This window comes from Natator depressus, chromosome 14, assembly GCF_965152275.1.
Source record: "Natator depressus isolate rNatDep1 chromosome 14, rNatDep2.hap1, whole genome shotgun sequence".
NCBI lineage: Eukaryota > Metazoa > Chordata > Testudines > Cheloniidae > Natator > Natator depressus.
In genome coordinates, this window is record NC_134247.1 from 18813008 (window position 1) to 18832395 (window position 19388).

The 19388-nt window shown below is 43.8% G+C and overlaps 1 long non-coding RNA gene across 1 annotated transcript in view; it reads right to left on the reverse strand.

The window, feature by feature from the left end:
• Positions 1 to 8574: 8574 nt before the first annotated feature.
• LOC141998969 (uncharacterized) overlaps positions 8575 to 19388 on the reverse strand; it is a 125276-nt gene continuing 114462 nt past the window's right edge. Inside the window, exons 2-3 of the long non-coding RNA XR_012641931.1 lie at positions 17675 to 17815; positions 8575 to 8656 (exon numbers count right to left, since the gene is read on the reverse strand). This is a non-coding gene — a long non-coding RNA (uncharacterized LOC141998969). The remainder of the gene's footprint in view (positions 8657 to 17674; positions 17816 to 19388) is intronic.

Below are 19388 nucleotides of genomic sequence, written 5' to 3' on the forward strand. Positions count from 1 at the left end.
GTATTCCAGGAGTTTACTCCTTCACTACAAACCTCAAGTTCCCTGTCTTCTACAGACCTCCTAATGCAGTTCCCTGTCCAGTGCACCAGTGCAAACACTAGCTCACCGAGGTGTGTCCCCGCAGCACTCAGAGGTAGTTCTGAGAAGGATTGCCGGACCAGGAATGGTCCCTACCGCCACCATGTGCCTGAGTCATGTTGCTACTGGCTGGCGATTGTAAAGGCGTGCTGTTACTTCAGGCAAGAGAGACCTGCACGGAGAGTTCTCCTGTGCAAAGAACCAGCATGCTGATTGGCTGGGGAAGGCAGCCAGGATTTAAGCACAGCCCTAAGAAGGAGGGCTGTGAAGACTCAGTCCCAACTCCCAAGGAAGAAAGGACTGGAGCTAGGAAGACTGGAGCTAGGTCCATGGCAAGGTCTTTCCAAAGCGGTGTGGGGGCTGGAGTGGGATTGGCAGTGGCAGAGCTCCCCTGGTCAGAGGGAACCAGGGAGTCAAAAGAGAGCTGGAGCCGGAAGCTCTCTAACAAGGATAAATGGAAAACCATGAGGAAGGAAGCATTTGAGCCTAGAAGGGCCAACAAAAAGAGTGCGTTCATCTTGGGAGGACTTGATCAATTAGCCCCCAGAGGAGAATGTTATTTTAAAGGTTCTGAGTGCCCACAAGCCAACTGGAGAACCAAGCGGGGAGCTGAGGTGGGACTGCGCTCTGCACCAAGCTAATTGCGGCCAGGGCAGCACATGCTCTCAGAGTGCAGGGCAGACCGCCACAAGGCACACAAGCCAGACTCCTGACTGTGTCTCAGCCTTGATCGGATGCAGTGAGAGAGCAGACCATGAGGGAGCTGGTTGTGGCTCCCTGATCCCATGCTGATCGGCCTCAAGATAAGTGAGAGCTGCCAAGGGGCAGCTCTAATGTACACCAACAGAGCCTCAGGAATAGACAGGACGCTGAGCCTAAGAGCATGCAATCACAGGGTGTGACAGCTGCAAGAGCAGACATACCCAAGCTAGTTTTAATCTAGCTAGCAAGGGGGTGCAAGCAGGGGCACTGGCCCCGCAATTGTCATCGGGCGCACAGAACTCCTCCAGCCCCCAGGCCGCGGTGGCAGGGAGAATGAGCTCCTCCCAGTGCCAGGGCTATGGGGAGGAGAGCGAACTCCTACTGGAGCTGGTGTGGGGGGAAGGGAGGGAAGAGTGAGCTCCTGCTGGAGCAGGGGGGTAAGGAGGGCATAGAACGTGCCCCCCACCCCAAAAAAGGGGTCAAAGTTAAATTCCTGTGCTTGCCCCTGCGGAGCAGTGCATCCACAGCAGCACAGGCTAGCTCTGTGAATAATTACTCTTGGTTTCATGTGGGCTTGTATGGCCCACGTTGAAGCACATGTTGATGCAAGTTCACTGCTTTGGGAGCTGAGCTAGCTAGATTAAAGCAAGCTCGGGTATGTCTACTTGAGCAGTAATCACACCCCATGGCTGCAGTACAGACATACCCCAATGTCCATCGTCTTGCAAAAAGGGGATGTCCCCATAATGACCACAAGGGGTCAGGATCTCAGTTTTATATCTCAGCTGAAAGTCAGCGCCACCAAAAGAGGGTATTCCCAAGCAGCATAATGCCTGGACATCACCAACAGAGCTTTGTGAAGCCTCCTGGAGTTTCCCATCTGAGTACAGATCAGCTCTGACCCTAGTTAGCTTGTGAGAGCAGATGAAACTGCAGCCTGCAGTGCTATAATGGAAGCCATTATTGCTTTACACGTTTTAAATTATGGAATTACCTCCTAGAAAGCTACAGTGATAGCTGAGTTACTGTAAGGAATTTGCAGTTGTAACGGAGGCAATTGGTTCAAGATGTGGGAAAATAAGACAACAATTTATGTTTCTTTTCTCCTGGGAAACTTCATTGTATTACTTAACCCCTTCCATGCCCTGTGAACCATGGGAAGGGGGGGGAAACAGGTTAATTAATTTCCGTGCAAAGCCCCATCGAGTCATATCCTTCACTGGTGACCTCAGGCTGTAAAATGCCGCATATACTTGCAAAGTCCAGCATCACGGGCTAGATCCAGGAGGAGAAACATGATGGTTGTGAGTTAAGACTGATGAAATAGGTATTAGAATTATAAAAAAGCGTTTACACTCTATTGAATGCTTCTGAGTTGCTGCCTGCATTAATCTTACTTGCAATAGCTGTGTTCCATACTGTAATATTTGCGTGGCTGTACCATACAGATGAGGGACATTAATTAGTGTGCAGAGCTACTCACCTATAGAGAGCCTTGTTAGACTGCAGTTGATGTATCGGCAGGTCAAGCTCTTGATTAGTAAAAGAAGCCATCAAGTTCATATCCACACTGGGACTGCTGTCCCTCAGCAACCACCACTTGAACTGCACAGCTGAAAGCTTTGTCTCTATCAGGAATTCTGCCATTGTCTACCAGCTGGGAACTACATTAATGCACGTTCTCACCCTATCTGCCTAAAGGACCCTCAGCGTAAGCAATGCGCATTGCCTCCAGGCTCCTCCTTTCCCTCCCTCACCTTGCCACCCATGCAAATTTCCCCAGATGGGAGATGGGTAATTGCTGCCCAAAATGGCAGTGCATGCACCTCAATTATCATTAGAGATCATTAAAGCCTCTGGGTGGCAGGGAGCTTTGCGTTGCCTGTTTATGCTCAGACGTCCAAGGCACCACACATAAGTGAGAAAGCGGCACCCTTCGCACACGGCTGATTTTTTAAAAAATTGTTTGGTAGCTTGATTTCTTTTGCGACCGTGCATTTCTAAAAATAAAAAGTAACAAATCTCAGTGGGTCTGATTCTCCTCTCCCTTGTTCTAATTTTATTCCACTAATTTATCTGTGTGCTTTTGGGGCTCCCACCCCACTACCATAGTACTTGGTGTTACCTCCAATTTACACACCAGTGTAAGTGAGAAGAGGTGGGTCCACTGTGTGTGATGGCCTGGAAGGACCCTGTCCAGGTTCTTGAACATGCCAGGAACTTCTTCAATAGAGGTGACACCCCAAAGAACCCATTCTAGGTTTGACTCGAGGCCAGAGTCTGGTGGGAGGAGCATTTGGTGCCTTCTCGGTAGCTTACTGGTAGATGTCTAGCCAGGTTGTTTGCACCGTAGAATCCCATTTGTCCAAATAGAATGGGGGATATGGAATTTGTTCAAATAAATAAGGGGTTCTGCTCAGACAGGGTATTTTTCATGTATGTGGTTCATGTTGGGGGACATACTGTACTCTACTGTTGGATAAGGGGAGAGGGTTCAGAGAAGAGGAGTTTCACTGTATCCTATAAAGCTGCTCGTGTGTTACATTAACACTGAGTAGAGCTGAATCCAAACTAGAACGCAGGATCCGAATGTCACCCTCACTGCCAGCTAGGGACTGGGGAAATTTGGATCCAGATCCAAACTTTGCAGCTTGGACCCAGGTCCAATACTGAGTCTTAGACCATTTCCCCACTGCCTCCCGACTTGTGCAGTCATTGATAGCAGTGCAGAGTAGGTACAAAGCGCTATCAGCAAGTGAGAAATTCTGATTTGGGTGAGTTCTCCACCCGCTTTGAATAGGAGTAAATGGCAATACAAGGCACGAGGCAGTGGAAGCTCATTCACCCTAGACCATCTAGTTCATCTGCCTGCCAATGCAGGATAACACTCTTGTCCCCACTATATATTAGGGCTTTTTGTCCAGTCTTATTTTAAGGACCCAGGTGCCATGCCCACTGTTTCCTTCTGGAGATAATCCCATCATCTCACAGATCTCATTGCAGGAAGCTTTTCCTGATTCACGGCAGTTGATTGGTCTGATAACTTTCCCCTTCTTGCCTCTTTCCCTGTATTGTTAAAAAAAAAAAAGTAACTGCTAGATAAATTATTCCAGCTGCAATGTGCAGGCACTGTCAGGAATATTCACTAAGTTGCTTGGAGCCGTTGTCCCTATGCATACATCTCTGTGTGCCACTGAACTGCCTCACCATAAAGGACAGACACCCCTTGGGCCTGATTCTCAGGCATGCTGAGTGTCAGAATTCAAGGCAACAGTACCTGTATTCACCCTTCATGGTCCAGCAAGGGCACCCACTTTCAGGCTTCCAGCTCCCCATCCATCACCTCTTTTGGGCAGATATACGAGCCTCTCTCCTTCCCAACCAGGGTGCTTCCAGGCTGCATGATTCCTTGCCTACACTGTGGATTCCCCAGCAAGTCAGACTGCCTAAGTAAGCTGGCTTTGCTCTTCTCAGAGGCTATAAACACTATAATTGCCACAGTGATAAGTTACCAGGCAGCTCTTAATAAGCAAGTACATTTATTCTTAAGGTAAATGCATTACAGAGAAAACATTAAAAACAATAAAAGAACCTACAAACCTGCTGATAAGCCTGCCGGAGATCACCCCAGCTCCAACAAGGGCTCTGGCAGGTGAACAGTCCTTCAAACCCCACCAAAGGGTTTTTCTGTGATCACAAGTTCATAACAGCTGTTTGTCAAGGATATTGCAGGAAACTGCCATATCGATCACTCTGAACACCCACCACTGCACTGAAGCCCTTAACAGCTACAGCACCTCTGAATGATCAGATCCTTAAGTTGAGATCTGAAGTTGGGCACCCAATAATTGAGACTTGAAAATTTGTCTGTAAATATTTGACTCTGAGGGAGGGGAAGCAGTGGAAGCTTGAGGTTGAGTGTTCTTAACCATTTACCTTCAGTTCTGGGTTGTGATTTCTCAACAGTGGCTTCACTGCACACTCACTCCCCTCCACACATATGAACTGAGAGCGAAGTCACAGGGTGTACCTTCCTTGGCCAGCAGGGGGCACTACAAATGTGACACTGTAGGTACTCCCCACCTAGTTTCCCCTAATGTCCTCAGTAAGTTCAGAGGCTTTACATACAAAACAACACCTCTACTGAGAGGTCTAGTGTATTACTCAAAGAGCCAATGAAAACACAACAAGATTACACCCAAGCATCTTAGCTAGGACAGAGTCAGTCCCATTTATCCACTCCCACCTGGTTCCACCACTCCCCTCCAGCAGGGTTCTCTCCACTGAGGTCCCTTCCCTGGGGTCAGGCCTCTCACCACTTCCCCAGAGCCAGAGGACTGCAAAGATCTGCCAGCTGCAGCTCTTCTTTGGGGCATCAAATCTGAGATACCTCCTGCAGCTCTTTGGGAGTTCCCTGTGCCTCAGAGCAAACCTTTCATAACCCTTGCTCTGGTGAGCTCTCCTGGAAGCCCTTTTCCTCAGAAGCTTCCTGTCTTTAGGACCCACTTCATCTGAGCCCTGGTAACCCTTTATCTAGCTAATGAGCTGCCAATCAGCCCCCTAGGGATTTCATTACTTCCAAATGGGTCTGAGATGTCTGTTCTCCCTTACAGGAGCTGTCTCAGGTAGGCTGGGCCTGGTGACATCCAGTTATTGTTTTTTAGACACCCATAGAGCTGAAGCACGTACATGTACAGAATCATGACTTCAACCCTGCTCTGTTTATTAGAAAAAATACTTCCCAGGCATCACTAGTGAGTACTTACTTAGGTCCTCACTATAGGGAGAAATGCAGGCTCTCAATACAATATGTCATATCCTCACCCACTCACATGTTTCTCTCACACTCGCCATAATCCCCAAAGAAGGCACTTAATAGCTCCATAAGGAAATTGTCCTTCAGCTGGGTTGTCTCTGAATTAACCCTTTCTCTGGTTCACTGCTGTAAGAACCTGATAAGATGCCATATTGTATACACTCTTGTCATGCCTCTGTCCCTCTACCTTTTTTCCTCTCCCTCACAGGGATCTGCTGATCCTTCTCAGCTCTGGAGGAGAAGCAGAGAGGCTACGGCTCTGCCTAGTCACTGCCGCCAGCACTGTCCTGGAATGGGAACCTTATTATCTGTGCCCAAAAAATCCCAGGCTGGACAGCTTGTGAGCTGCTGTCTCCCCGGGTTTTGAAGCATGCTCATGAAGAGGTAGCAGATATCAGTCCTATGACCCCAACACTTTACTATGAAACCAGATAAGTCCATTTTAAATGGGGGACTGTCATACTTGAATGATATTCATTTAACAAGGGCAAGATGCCTTTCCCTCCTTCCCATTCCATTAGAATGCAGGGAAGTCAATTCATCTTTCTCTTGAGAGCTTGAGCTGAGCCCTGTCAGGAGTGAAACTTCTGCTCCTGGGGGACCTTGAGATTAAAACCTGATGCTTAGATGACTAAAACATCCATTCCGGCCTAGACAGTGGAGATTTATCTTTAACTCCTTCAACTGCTGTCAGTCAACGTAGGTGTTTCAATAGCAGTTTTAAGGGAATGTCTGTTAAATATAGGGACCCTCAGGGTGAAACTACCTTGGTGGGCAAAGGCATTTCCTAGGAGTATTTAGCAGACCACTGCCAGGATTAAGACTAGCAATGGACAATGGGTTTGGAGGTTCTGTTTATAAAAATCACCCATAATGTGGCAGCTCATCTGAACTTTCCAGACCTCCCAGGTCTGAAAAATTGGATTGAGACTCTCATGCAAACAGGTTCACTCATGAGATTTACAGTCTTTCCTGTATTCAGATGAGCCAGGACTCAGCTGTTCACCACATCTACCTCTGGCTGCTTTACAGCATATATACATACAGCACATGTCTACCTCTGGCTCCTGCTTTCACCACATCTACCTCCTTCCTGCTTTACAGCATAAGCCAACATTGAACTAAAGGGATGAGAATGAAACTTTCCCTGTGGGCATAATTACCCCTTAAGGGGTTCATACACCTTCCTAAATAGCACGCAGTACTGGTCACTGTCAGAGAGAGGATATTAGACTAGATGGGCCACATATTTGATCCAGGATGGCAATTGTTATGTTCTTTGGAAGCACATAAGTGTGCGCAATTGGAAAAAAAACTAACGTTTAAAAAGTTAACCTAATTTACTGGGGGGAAACAGTTCGGGTCAAATTTGGAGTAGAGATTCACATCAGCTCTGCCTCACTCACTATGGAAATAATGAATTCAGACATCCATGTCAAGGTTCATTTCATGCTCACAATGAACCTTGATAGCCCCAGATTCTAAAGATAATTGACTAAAAATAAATGATTGTGCACAGCCATGAGTTCCACAGATCCATTCGTGCACCATAGTCCCGATGGCAGTGTGTAGAATAGATGTGTGTAACTGTGCCAGATGCTGGTGCAATTGTGTCCCCAAGTGTTGTGTACATTCCAGCAAACACCCCATGCCCCATATATATCATCCCAATGGCCCCCATTTGCAACAAGCAATTAATTCTGCCCCTCCATGGCCATTGAGGAGAGACACATCCAAATATTTTCTCAGGACAAACAATTACTTAACTAAATTATTGTCCATCCTCCCCATCTATTCCACAGTGGTTCCCAGTGAGCTCCTCCCTTTCTTGTTATTCCCATAGGGCTCATGGGGACCACCTTAGTTGCATTCCCTTTCCACAGTATCATGGTAACTATTACACAGGTGCTAGCCCCAGAGTTGAGCATTTTGTATCCCCATACACACCTCCCCCTTTCCAAGTTAGCCTTTTGAAGCCATCCTCCACCCATGTCATGAGGTTTCCTGCTCATTGAGTTTGCAGCAGGTTCACTTTTGCCACTCTTTTCCATCCCATTGTGATTGCAGACCATTGCTGTGCCAGTAGCTCATTGATTTGCTGCTGCAATTTTACATTCTGGGTTATCAGTTACTTCATTACCCAACGGTCCCCCAGATTTCATACACCCAACCCTGTGTTTCCTGCTGCCCACAAATCCCTTTTCCAGTGACGATTCCATGTATGTCCCCTCACCCACCAATTAAATTGTTGCTTCAACCCTTCTATGTATGTACTGTATTTGAGGTGTACTCGGTCCACCCACCATTTTGGGGGGTGTACCACCCATACTATGGACTGGAAAGACACGTTAAAAGCGCTGGTTTCACCCACTCCCACAGTGGCTCCCATGCATTCGCCCATCAGGAAGCATTTCCAGCTGCAGGCTGCGGTCAGCTTAGATCAGGATTCTTTCAGCTTGGCATCCATATTACCACAACTTGGGAGTGTAGTGGGCCACGTGTTTCCTTCTTTTGCCACTTCACATTGCGGGATCTGGGTAGGATTTTAGAACAGTAACAGTTGTGATTAGCAGCAATGATTGTTCCATTCTAGGACAGGGAGTCCTTGTTTTCTCTTTGTGGGTCCACCTGTAAAATGCATGCAACATACATTTTTCCATCCCCATTCTTAATCCCCACTCTGCCTTTTTATTTGCAAGCAGTGAACCCATTCCCACCCTTCATTCTCCATTTCCCTATAGCAGCAAGCTGGGCGCCAATGGGTCAAAGCCTATGTAAGAGCCCCCACCATTTAGGAGCTGGGAATAGATGGTGTCCTCCTGGAATCCAGTACATCATTTGATTCCCCCCCCCCCCCCCCGGGGTAGACCGTGCTCTCCAGGCAGGTCATATAATGTGTTTGCCTTTTCTGCTATATGTGTTAACCCTTCTTGTATAATATTCACCAAAATAACAGTAATAAGAGAAACACCACAAACCACAACACAATCTTCGTCGTGACAGTAGACCCACAGTGCTCTGAGTTATTCTTCCGCTGGCGCCAGCTTGCTTGCAGAGTGTCTGAAAAACAAAAGAAACATTTCCCAGCCCCCCGGTGGGGACAGATTATTGCCTTTTACAAATTTCCTTGTTAACTGTAGGAAAAACAGAAGAATTACCTCCACACTGTCCTTGTTTTGTTCTATAGTCAGGCTAGTGAATTATCCCGCTGTTCATTTATAAAATTCATGAGGTGGTGTACCTCAGTTTCTCCGCTTGTACAACAGACCACGTTTGTAATGGTTTCTCTGCTGTGCCTAGCTTTAAGTTTATTCACAGGTAATAGCTGAGAAGCATCATTACCATATGACCTTAATGATTTTTTTCCAAAAATCATACACGCTATACATTGTTACAGGGGTAGTCATAAACATTAAATTTATTCCAATGTTTAATATTAGCATCAAATCTATTAAAAGTATTTTGTTATACCATACCTTTTATTTAGACAATCTGTTTTGAAGGCCAGTGTGTTCATTACCCTCTTGAACTCTTTTCATAAGCTTTAATTTAATTATATCCTTGGAGGTTTGGTGCATTACAAGGTAGGGGTGTCGTGCATGTAAGAATACTCCTTTTGTATCTGTCTTCAGATTTTGGCACTGTGCAGACACACACACACACACACACACACACAAAAAGGAATACTTAGGGTTAACCAGTCCTCTCTTATTTTCAGGCTTGTCTTGTTTTCCCACCTCCCTTTCCTGGAGGGCCATAATCTTAGTCTTTTTGCTTACAAGAAGCTTGTTTGCTGACCAGGTATATTTATTATTTGCAGCTCCTTTGTGCTGCCATTTATGGGCAGTTCTCTCCTTCACTTATCCGCTAGGTAATTTGCATCCACACAGACGCTTTCTGGCTCGCTTTTGGTCTTAACAAAAGAAGAGAAAGACTTGGTGTATTGGCCAATCACAGGATGACTATAATCCAACATTGTGATGTGGCCTTGAAAAAAAACTAATGCAATCCTAGGATGCATTAGGCGAGGTATTTCCAGAAGAGATAGGGAAGTGTTATGACCATTGTCCAAGGCACTGACGAGTCCTCATCTGGAATACTGTGTGCAATTTCTCCTCTCCCATATTTAAGAAAGGTGAATTCAAACTGGAACAGGTGCAGAGAAGGGCTAGTAGGATTATCAGAGGAATGGAGTACATATTACAAGAGCAAACTTAAGAAGCTTGGCTTGGCATAACAAAACAAAGGCTGAGGGGAGATATGATTATTCTCTATAAACACATCAGAGGGATAAACAACAGAGAGGGGAGGAATTATTTAAGTTAAAGGCCAATGTCGGCATAAGAACAAATGAATGTAAACTGGCTATCAACAAGTTTAGGGTTGAAATTAGACAAAGGTTTCTAACCATCAGAGAAGTGAAGTTCTTGAACAGCTTTCCAAGGGGAGCAGTGTGTGGGGGGAAAGCAAACTTGTTTCAAGATTAAGCTTGATAAGTTATGGAGGGGATGGTATGATGAGGTTGCTTACAGTGGCATATGGCCCATTCGCGACAGCTATTAGCAAATCTCTCCAATGGCCGGAGATGGGACATTAGATGGGGAGGTCTTGATCATATGCTCAAAATGATCACCATATTTGGGGTCAGGTAAGAATTTTTCCCTAGGTCAGATTGGCGGAGACCCTGGGTTTGGGGTATTTTTTTGTTTGGGGTTTAGGGGTGGGGGGTTGCCTTCCTCTGCAGTGTGGGGCACAGGTCACTTGCTGGTTTGAACTAGTGTAAATGGTGGATTCTCTGTAACTTGACATGTTTAAATCAGTGGTGGGCAACCTGCAGCCTGAGTTGCTTCCCGCAGCTCCCCTTGGCCGGGAACAGTGAACTGCGGCCACTGAGACCTGCAGGCGGCCGTGCAAATGTAAAAAAACTGTCTGGTGGCCCGCCAGTGAATTACAGGCCGTGTGAGGCCTGTGGGCCGCAGGTTGCCCACCACTGCTTTAAATCAAGATTTGAGGACTTCAGTAACTCAGAGGGAGGCCATGAACCTATTGGATGGGTGGTTGGGTGAGATTCTGTAACCTGAGATGTGCAGGAGGTCAGACTAGGTAATCATGATGGTTCCTTCTGGCCTTAAAGTTTATAAGTATTTGGTGAGGATATAGATACTGGACAGAAAAGCCACACTGTTACTCCATCTGGTTCAATCATTCCAGTCTAGCCCATAAATACCTAAACTTCCCAGCAATATCTCCTGATTAATTGTTTAGCAGGAACCATACAAATGCAGCATCTATCATATTTTAAAGTGAAGCTTCCCACAACACCCATACTATGAATTAAGAGAATAATAAGCCCTCCTGTATAGCTTTACATGCTTAAACCAGTGTGCAAGCATTATCTAACACAGCTGCTAAATGATTTGGAGGAGGGTCGTGGAGCCTTAGTGTGAAAGTCACCTCTTTGGTGCTTTGAGATCTTAAGTGAGACAAAGGTGCTGCATAGGCTGAGTGTGAACCCGCTGCACAGGAGTGAATTTCATCCTCAGCACAGAAAGCTTCCTTTAATCAACAGAGTTAATATGTTACTACAGAGAGCTTGAGAATCTTCAAATAACAGGATTCATTCAATATCCAAACTCTGGAAAGCATTTTTCTCCTTAGGAGACATGGTCAATAAAGGCCAACATCCCTGGTTGCCATCTGTCCTGTAGGGTTACAATCTCAATTCTTCTTTTCTTCAACTATTACGTTAAAAGGTTTAATTTTATCTTCATCATCCCCCCACCCTCTACTGCTTGACAAAGGACTATTATTTCTTTTACCCATCATAACTCTTACCTACATATAAAATTCCTTATATAATGGACCTGGCAGACACCATGGTCACTCTTCTCAGTTTTCAATACTCCATTTTCCTCGTGGCTCCACTTCATCTTCCTTAATATTTGCCACCAACCTGGCTTTTCGGCCACCCACAGCACAGTAATGTCATTTTGTCCCCTAAACCATGTCTTATGCTGCAAGGAATACCTTAAATTGTGGATTTCTGCCCATAGTTTCCATCAAAACAATCAGTCAGGAAAAAAATTGATTTACTGAGGAAAACATCTCTATTTTGATGAATCAGGGACACAGAGAAAACAACTCTTCTGTTGGTAGAATGCAATTACAACAGGAAGTGCATGGATGGTTTAAATGGCCCTGAACAGTAACTCAAGTGCACTTTTCCCAAATATCCGCTATAGTCCATTCATTATACAGCTTTTGCCAGTAAATAGGAGATAACAGGAAAAGCCGTTGCCTTACATACAAGGTATCAATTTACACAAGGTGGCATAGACTTCAAGGGGACATTAAATTAAATTATCTAATTGAGGTATATTTCCCAGTTAACCATTTCACCAGCTGGTACAGACCCTACCCCAGTCATCAGACACCACCACTCCACCTCACATCACATCCATTCTTCTACTGCATTTTGAATGGCAACATTTCTCTTGGGGGGAGGGGGGTGAATTAAAAGGAAAAAAATCAACGTCTTTCTCTCCCCAGAAGTTGTGACACAGCCCCAGAATCCCAAAATGGGACGTGACCCAAAGCGGGGGGACAGTGTTCTGGGGGTACCAAGATTTCCAGAGTGACTCAGTTCCTCAGTTTCTGAGTGCCCAAAATGAGACACCTTAAAGTGGCTTGATTTACAGGCAGTGTTGAGCCCCCTTGCTATGCAAATCAGACCCTTTAAGATGTCTGAAGTTAACACCCCAAAAATTGAGGCTTCCAAAATTGCTAGTCACTTCTGAAAATCTTGGCCATGATTTCCTTCACGGAGGCAAAATATGTACAGTGCTGGGAAGAGGCAGGTGGATGATAAGGGGACAGCTATTTGAAAACACTCCCATCCAAGGGCTGCAGAGCACCATAGATTCCCACACACCTCTGACCCCCCCATAAGCCCCTACACCTACCCACTCCAAATTTGAGTGAGTGGTGTTGTGACCTGAGGTTGCAGCACCACTCAGGTTTGGCCTGGCCAAAAAGCGGTCAGGCTGTGACTTGGGTACAGGGCTCGATTACCCAACAGGCAGACTAAGCACAAGCTTAGGGCACCAGCAAAGTAGGGGACACCCAAAAAAATGAGATTTTTTTTTTGGAAAAAATTTGATATTTGATATTTCAAAAAAAGCATGGAAGTAGTCATCATGGGAAAAATCAGAACTTTGTTAGACTTCCTTACACTCCACTGCACATTCTTCCCCCATTTTTCTGTTCTCTTTTTATTACTTATCCCCACCTAAACCAGGGGGGTGTCCTACTAACATAGATCGAAATAACACGAGGAAATCAAATCCTGTCATGTATTGCAATAAATTTATGTTTTATTATTGATATATTCTTCTGAGTTATATGTACTTGATTCATTTTTTTCTCTTTTATATATATATATATATAATATATATATACATAAAAATAGTGTACGTTATGTAATTTGTTTGTTTTTTTTTAGTTCCGATAACTGAGAGAAGGGGCAGGATGAAACGTAACCAACTGAGCGGAGCACAGAAACGTAAACTGGCGGAAGAAAAGAAACAAAAAACTAGTGAAATTTTTCAAAATCTTCCAAAGCTGACATCATTTTTCAAAGCGAATCCATCAGAAGCAACATCTTCTCTCAGTAGCACAGACATCTTTCTAAAACCTGTAGGTGTTTCAGAGACTGACCCTTCTTCTATTGGTGAAACAAACCCCATTCCAGAACATGTAGATGTGTCAGAGACTGTAACTGAACATCCTACTCCTGGTGGTAAAACAGACATTGTTCTAGAAGGTGTGGATGTGTCAGAGACTGAACCTGCTCATGCTGTAAATAATAGGAGAAAAGATCCTGGTATGTGGGTTGATTTCAGTACCAATCATGTAGCTTACTGGATAGACCGTGGACCAAATGACTGTCAACACCACACTGGGCTATTTGAGAAATCACGTCGGACTTTTACCAATGGCAAACAAACAAGATATTGTCCACAAAACATATTTTTCGGCATGAAACCGAATCGTGAGAAATACACTCGAGAATGGTTACTGTATTCACCATCAACAGGGTCTGTGTTCTGTTTTGTTTGCAAAATTTTGCATATAAACCTTCAACATCCCAGTTTGCTGCAGATGGATTTAGTGACTGGCAGAATACTGTTTTAATTGAACAACATGAAAATAGCACTACTCACAGAGATTCAGTGTTGACGTATTTAAATTGCAGCTTCGGATTGACACAAAAATTGGAAGAACAAATTAAAGGGGAGCGTGAATACTGGCAACATGTCTTGCAGCGTGTTATAGCTGTTATTCAAACATTAGCTGAACGTGGTCTGCCTTTCCGGGGATCAAATGACACATTTAGATCATTGCAGAATGGAAATTTCTTGGGATTGTTGGAGCTTGTGGCTCAGTTTGACCCATTTTTAGCAGGCCATATCTCAAAATATGGGAATGCTGGCAAAGGTAACCCATCATACTTATCCAAGACAATATGTGATGAACTCATTGGTCTAATGAGTGACAAAGTTCGTTCAGCTATTGTGGATGACATAAGTACTGTCAACTCTACACCTGATCTTTCACATATTGATCAATTGAGTATTGTACTAAGATATGTGTCTCCTACAGATGGAAAACTAGTTGAACGATTTATAACATTCCTCAATTTGAAAAGCCACACTGGTGAAGAAATGGCAAATCAAGCACTGCATTGTCTGTGCCAAGTTTGCAAAATAGATTTCTCAAAGTGCAGAGGTCAATCTTATGACAATGCTGCCAACATGTCAGGGCATTATCAAGGAATACAGAAGAAGCTTTTAGAACAGGACAAATATGCCATATTCATACCATGTGCTGCACACGCTCTCAATCTTGTTGGCTGCAGTGCTGTTGATTGTTGTCCGGTGCCAGTAAGTTTTTTCTCACCAGTCCAGTTACTTTATACATTTTTCTCTGCCTCAACACACCAATGGGCAGTTCTTAAAACATATTTGGGCAATGATCGTGTGTTGAAATCTCTTTCTAATACTCGCTGGGAGGCACATGCAGTGGCAAAAAGTGCAATTCTGGAGTCCTACTCAGAGATTGTGGATGCATTAGAAAGTATAGCTGAAGACCAATCACAAAAGGGAGAAACTATACAAGAGGCAGAAAACATTGCAAACAAGATGGAAGAACTAGAGTCTGTATCTATGTTGACCATGTGGAATGAAATTTTACAACACTTTTACCACACAAGTCAAGCTCTCCAAGAAAAAGAATTGGATTTGAAAACATGTGCAGACCTCTGTCAATCATTAGCAGACCACTTACAAACTCTGAGGAATGATTTCAAAAGAGTTGAAGACATATCAAAAGATACCTTGCCTGATACTAACTACAAAGAAGCCCAGTCCCACAAGCGAATCAGGAAAAAACAAGCAAATGATAGCAGTGCAACAGAAACAGCATTGAATCCGAGAGACAAATTTCACGTATTTACTTACTATGCTATAATTGATACACTTGAAGCTCATATGAAGAGGAGAGGTGAAGTATCAAGTAGATTTTCTTTTCTAAACGATATGGACTTATCTGACGAACAATATTCACAAGGTTCCCAAAAACTAGTTGACACACATCCTGTTGACTTGAACATGAATCTCTGTGAAGAAGTGTGGCAGGTCCACTGTTATATGTGTGCAAAGTTTAATGAAACAGCAAAAATGAAATTCAGTCACACTGATCTTCATGACACAATATTGAAAGATGGAATACAATGTGTATTTCCAAATGTAGAGCTTGCACTACGTATTTTTCTAACAGTGATGATTACTAACTGCTCCGCAGAACGCTCTTTTTCTCAGCTGAAAAGAATAAAAAACCCTCAGAGAACAACAGTGTGTCAGGACAGACTTGATTCACTTTCCTTATTGTGTATGGAAGCAGACATGCTTCGTTGAGTCAGCTTCGATAAACTTATCCAGAATTTTGCAATCAGAAAATCTAGAAAGAAGCTATTTTAATTTCAGCATACATGTAAGTTTTGCATCATTTCAAAAAATAAAATTTTATTTTACGATATAGTATTGTTTTTATTTTGAATTAAATATGGGGGGGGGCACCATAATCTTTTCAGTGCTTAGGGCCTCTAAACGTCTTAATCCAGCCCTGCTTGGGTAACTCCCTCAGCTCCGTAGCCTATGGTCCCGTCTTTCTATAGAGTACCATTTGGCATCTATACAATGAGGGTCATAAGAACAGAAGAACGGCCATACTGGGTCAGACCAAAGGTCCATCTAGCCCAGTATCCTGTCTTCCAACAGCAGTCAATGCCAGGTGCTTCAGAGGGTATGAACAGAACAGGTAATCATCAAGTGATCCACCCCATGTCACCCATTCCCAGTCCAGACCCTGCCCCTCTGAAGTCAATGGTCAATCTCCCATGGATTTCACTACATCAGGGATTTGGTTCTGTCTCATTCTGTTCTCCAGTTTTTTGCATGCTAAACAATCCCCATTATGCATCTTCCTCATTCAAAAGCTGTTTCTGATTCTTGAAAGAGTTATTTTGAGTCCAATCCAAGGCCTATTAAAGTCAATGAAAACATTTCCCTGAATGTCAACAGGAACTGAATTTGGCCTTGGATGCTGTACTGCACATCATAGTTAATATTGGAAATCATGTCTCTTTGTGAAACAAAAGTCAAAGCTGAGATCACAGGCGGCTGTCTTCCCCAATTCACTCTGTGGGATACATCAGATCTTGTCAAAGGCTGCCACATTTTTTTAAATAATCACATCTGTTTCATCTCTCATCTCCACCTATGTTCAAATGCTAGATCTCAATTACCGCCTCTGGCAATTCCTTGGTTGTTCCTCTCATTCTTGTCTTTGCTATTGTTTTCCCCAATTGCTTCTATTCAGCTAGCTGTCATTAACTTATTTAGATGCCCTCTCTATATATTTGTCCTCTGATACTGTAGAAATACATTTTCTATGTCAAAAAATCTACCCACTTACTTGCAACCAGACTGTGTCACAACCAATTTCCTCCAAAGTCATTTGCCTTCAGAAGTGCAGGATGAAAACAGTGCTCTTTATGTTTAAGATGCAAGCAAACACCTGTCAAGTGCATTGATAATTGCGCTGTCAGTTCATGCAACGACAATTAGTCAAATTACCCTCCAGATGAATTTATGCCACAATCTCATAAATCAAAAAAATAAGTTTCCTTATCTCATTAAAATGGAGAGATGATCTGAAATAAGAAGTTTTTATCTGAAAGAAACACTCTCCTGAAGTCTGTCTTTGACCAGATTTTGTCTGCAATAAGCCAGATAAATATCAGGAAAGTATGAATACAGACTGGCCTGGAAAAGATCTGCTGAAACTACTTTGCACCACATTGCTGTGTTGTGGCATCATTTCCAGATAAACCATCCTAGGAAACAGTACTTTAGTGAATGACTGATTGTATAAAACTAGCCACATCAATGCACCAAATGGCGCAATATTACCATCCCAGGTATCAGTTTCAGTAACAGAGCAGAATTGTCTCAAGGTTATGTTCCTTAAAGGAACAGTGACTCACTAATAGAGCTCAGTTTAAAGCTCGTCATCACGGTTCTTCCTCATGCATCAGATGAGTTGGTGTTGAGGCAGGACTTCTGTTAAACTGGAAGGTCATTGTGTAATGTTTTTAAAATAAATCTCGGTGTGCTCTCTTTGACCCTTCAGAGCTTCTCTGTTCCTTTGAATTAAAAAGACTCCTGTTGCAGAGAGCAGATGTGATGGTCTGTATCCCTGTGTTCACCCCTTTTACAGGACTATGATAAATTTTGTACAAAAAATGCCTTGTGGCGTTTCATATGAAAACTCAGAATTTGCTGACCATTATTGTCCTGGTAAAATATGTGAGGCAACGTTGTACATAAAGTTATAAAATTCTACTGTATGATATTGCTAAGACATGTTCCAAGTCTGGGTAGCAGTAACAAACCAGTTCCCCAGAGATAAAAGGCTAGCCAATGCCAAAAAAATTAGTACAATCAAATGGACCATCACCTGGTTAAGTGGCCACTCTTCAGCAGGAAAGAGCATGTGAAAAATCTACATCTTGACAAAGAAACAGCTTCAGGTTCCCATCCACACAGACTTTCTGTCTCTTGAACCTCAGCCGGAGATGCTTTTCGAAGAAAGAAAGAACTATAAGAAAGCAGAGAAGATGCCCCAATTATTCCTCCCTTTCTCTCTACCCATGGCATTCACAACACCTAAAGAACAAAGGAAACATTTGGACTAGGGGATGGATCCAGATTGAAATAAATTCATCCAGTAAGACTGCTGAAACATGTGGTGAGAGAGACTTTGCTTTAAATTCACTTAGCTTGTTAAATTAGGCATTAATTGTGATTTACTTTCATTTTCTTGTAACCACTTCTGACTTTTATGCCTCATTACTTATATTCACTTAAAATCTATCTTTTGTTGTTAATACATTTATTAATACAGCATGTTTGAACTGACGTGTTTGGAAAACTCTATTTGAGATAACAGGATTTGCGCATATCATTTTCTATTAATAAAATGGCTGACTTTGTATGAGCTTGTATGCTCCAGGAGCAATCTGGGCAGTTCAAGACGGACATTTCTGGGGAAAGTCTGGGACTGGGAGTTTGCTGGTGTTGCTCTGCAGTATAATTCAAGAGTGGCTGGCTACAGCACTCATATACTATAACTGGGAGTAACTTACATGCTGGAGGCTGGGTGTAAGGAGACCAGGAGTGGTAACTCTCACAGCAAAGCAGTGTAAAAGAAAAGCCAGGTTGGAGAACTGAATTGGCACAGCTGTTCACGAGCCCAGATTGTACCATGGATAATGTCACAGCAGAGGATGGGTCTAACTGGTGCATCATCCAATTTTCATGCATTCAGTGGGAAAGCACCACCTCCACACAATGGCATTGAAAGGTGAAATGTTTAAATGACAGGCCAGCTATTAAAAGGATGTGCAAGCTTTAAAAAAAAAGAAGAAGAAGAAGTTGTTTTTATCTATACAATGGTGAGGAATGGGCCAGAAGGTGAGGGAGCAGCTAATCAGTTTCTTTCATGTATTGCTAAGCCCTTGAGCCGCTAAGCATCACTAAATTGTGGGCCACCAATCTTCATAACAAATGCTCAGTGCTGAGGTGTGTTCACAAGGAGAATGAGAGTTTATTTTGCACAGGCAGGCATGCACGCACGCAGACTTTTCAGTTGCGTGCTTGCATGCCTGTGCATTCATATGCACAAAACACTGGATACGGCTGCTGAGCCACCTTGCTGGTGGCAGCAGGGCGATGTAAGTAGATTTGCTTTCTGTAGGACCCCTTATGCATGCTGCGCCAGGCTGTCTCTCTGATAACTGGAGCACTCCAGCATTAGCCTTCCTGTTCTCTGGAAGCTGCCAAGTCAGAAGCAAGGTGGATCAGGGCTTCATCTTGGCTAAGAGGCTTTACTTCTAATGGATACTGCGAAGGATGAAAGTTGATGGGGAGGTGGAAAAGGCTGCTCCACTTGTGTAGAAAGCATGAGTTCTGCCTTTTCCAAGAAACAACAAAGAGAGCGTTTCAGTGGCATTGCAGGGTGAGTCAACCAGACTAATCCACATCCTTCCGAACCTCTTGTCCCAGATCCGTGAGTCAGTCTGACTCTGGAGCCAACACGATGAGAAGCTCCACTTCCTCAAACCTACACCAGACCCACTGAGAACAGTGCCCTCCTTTCACATACATAACCT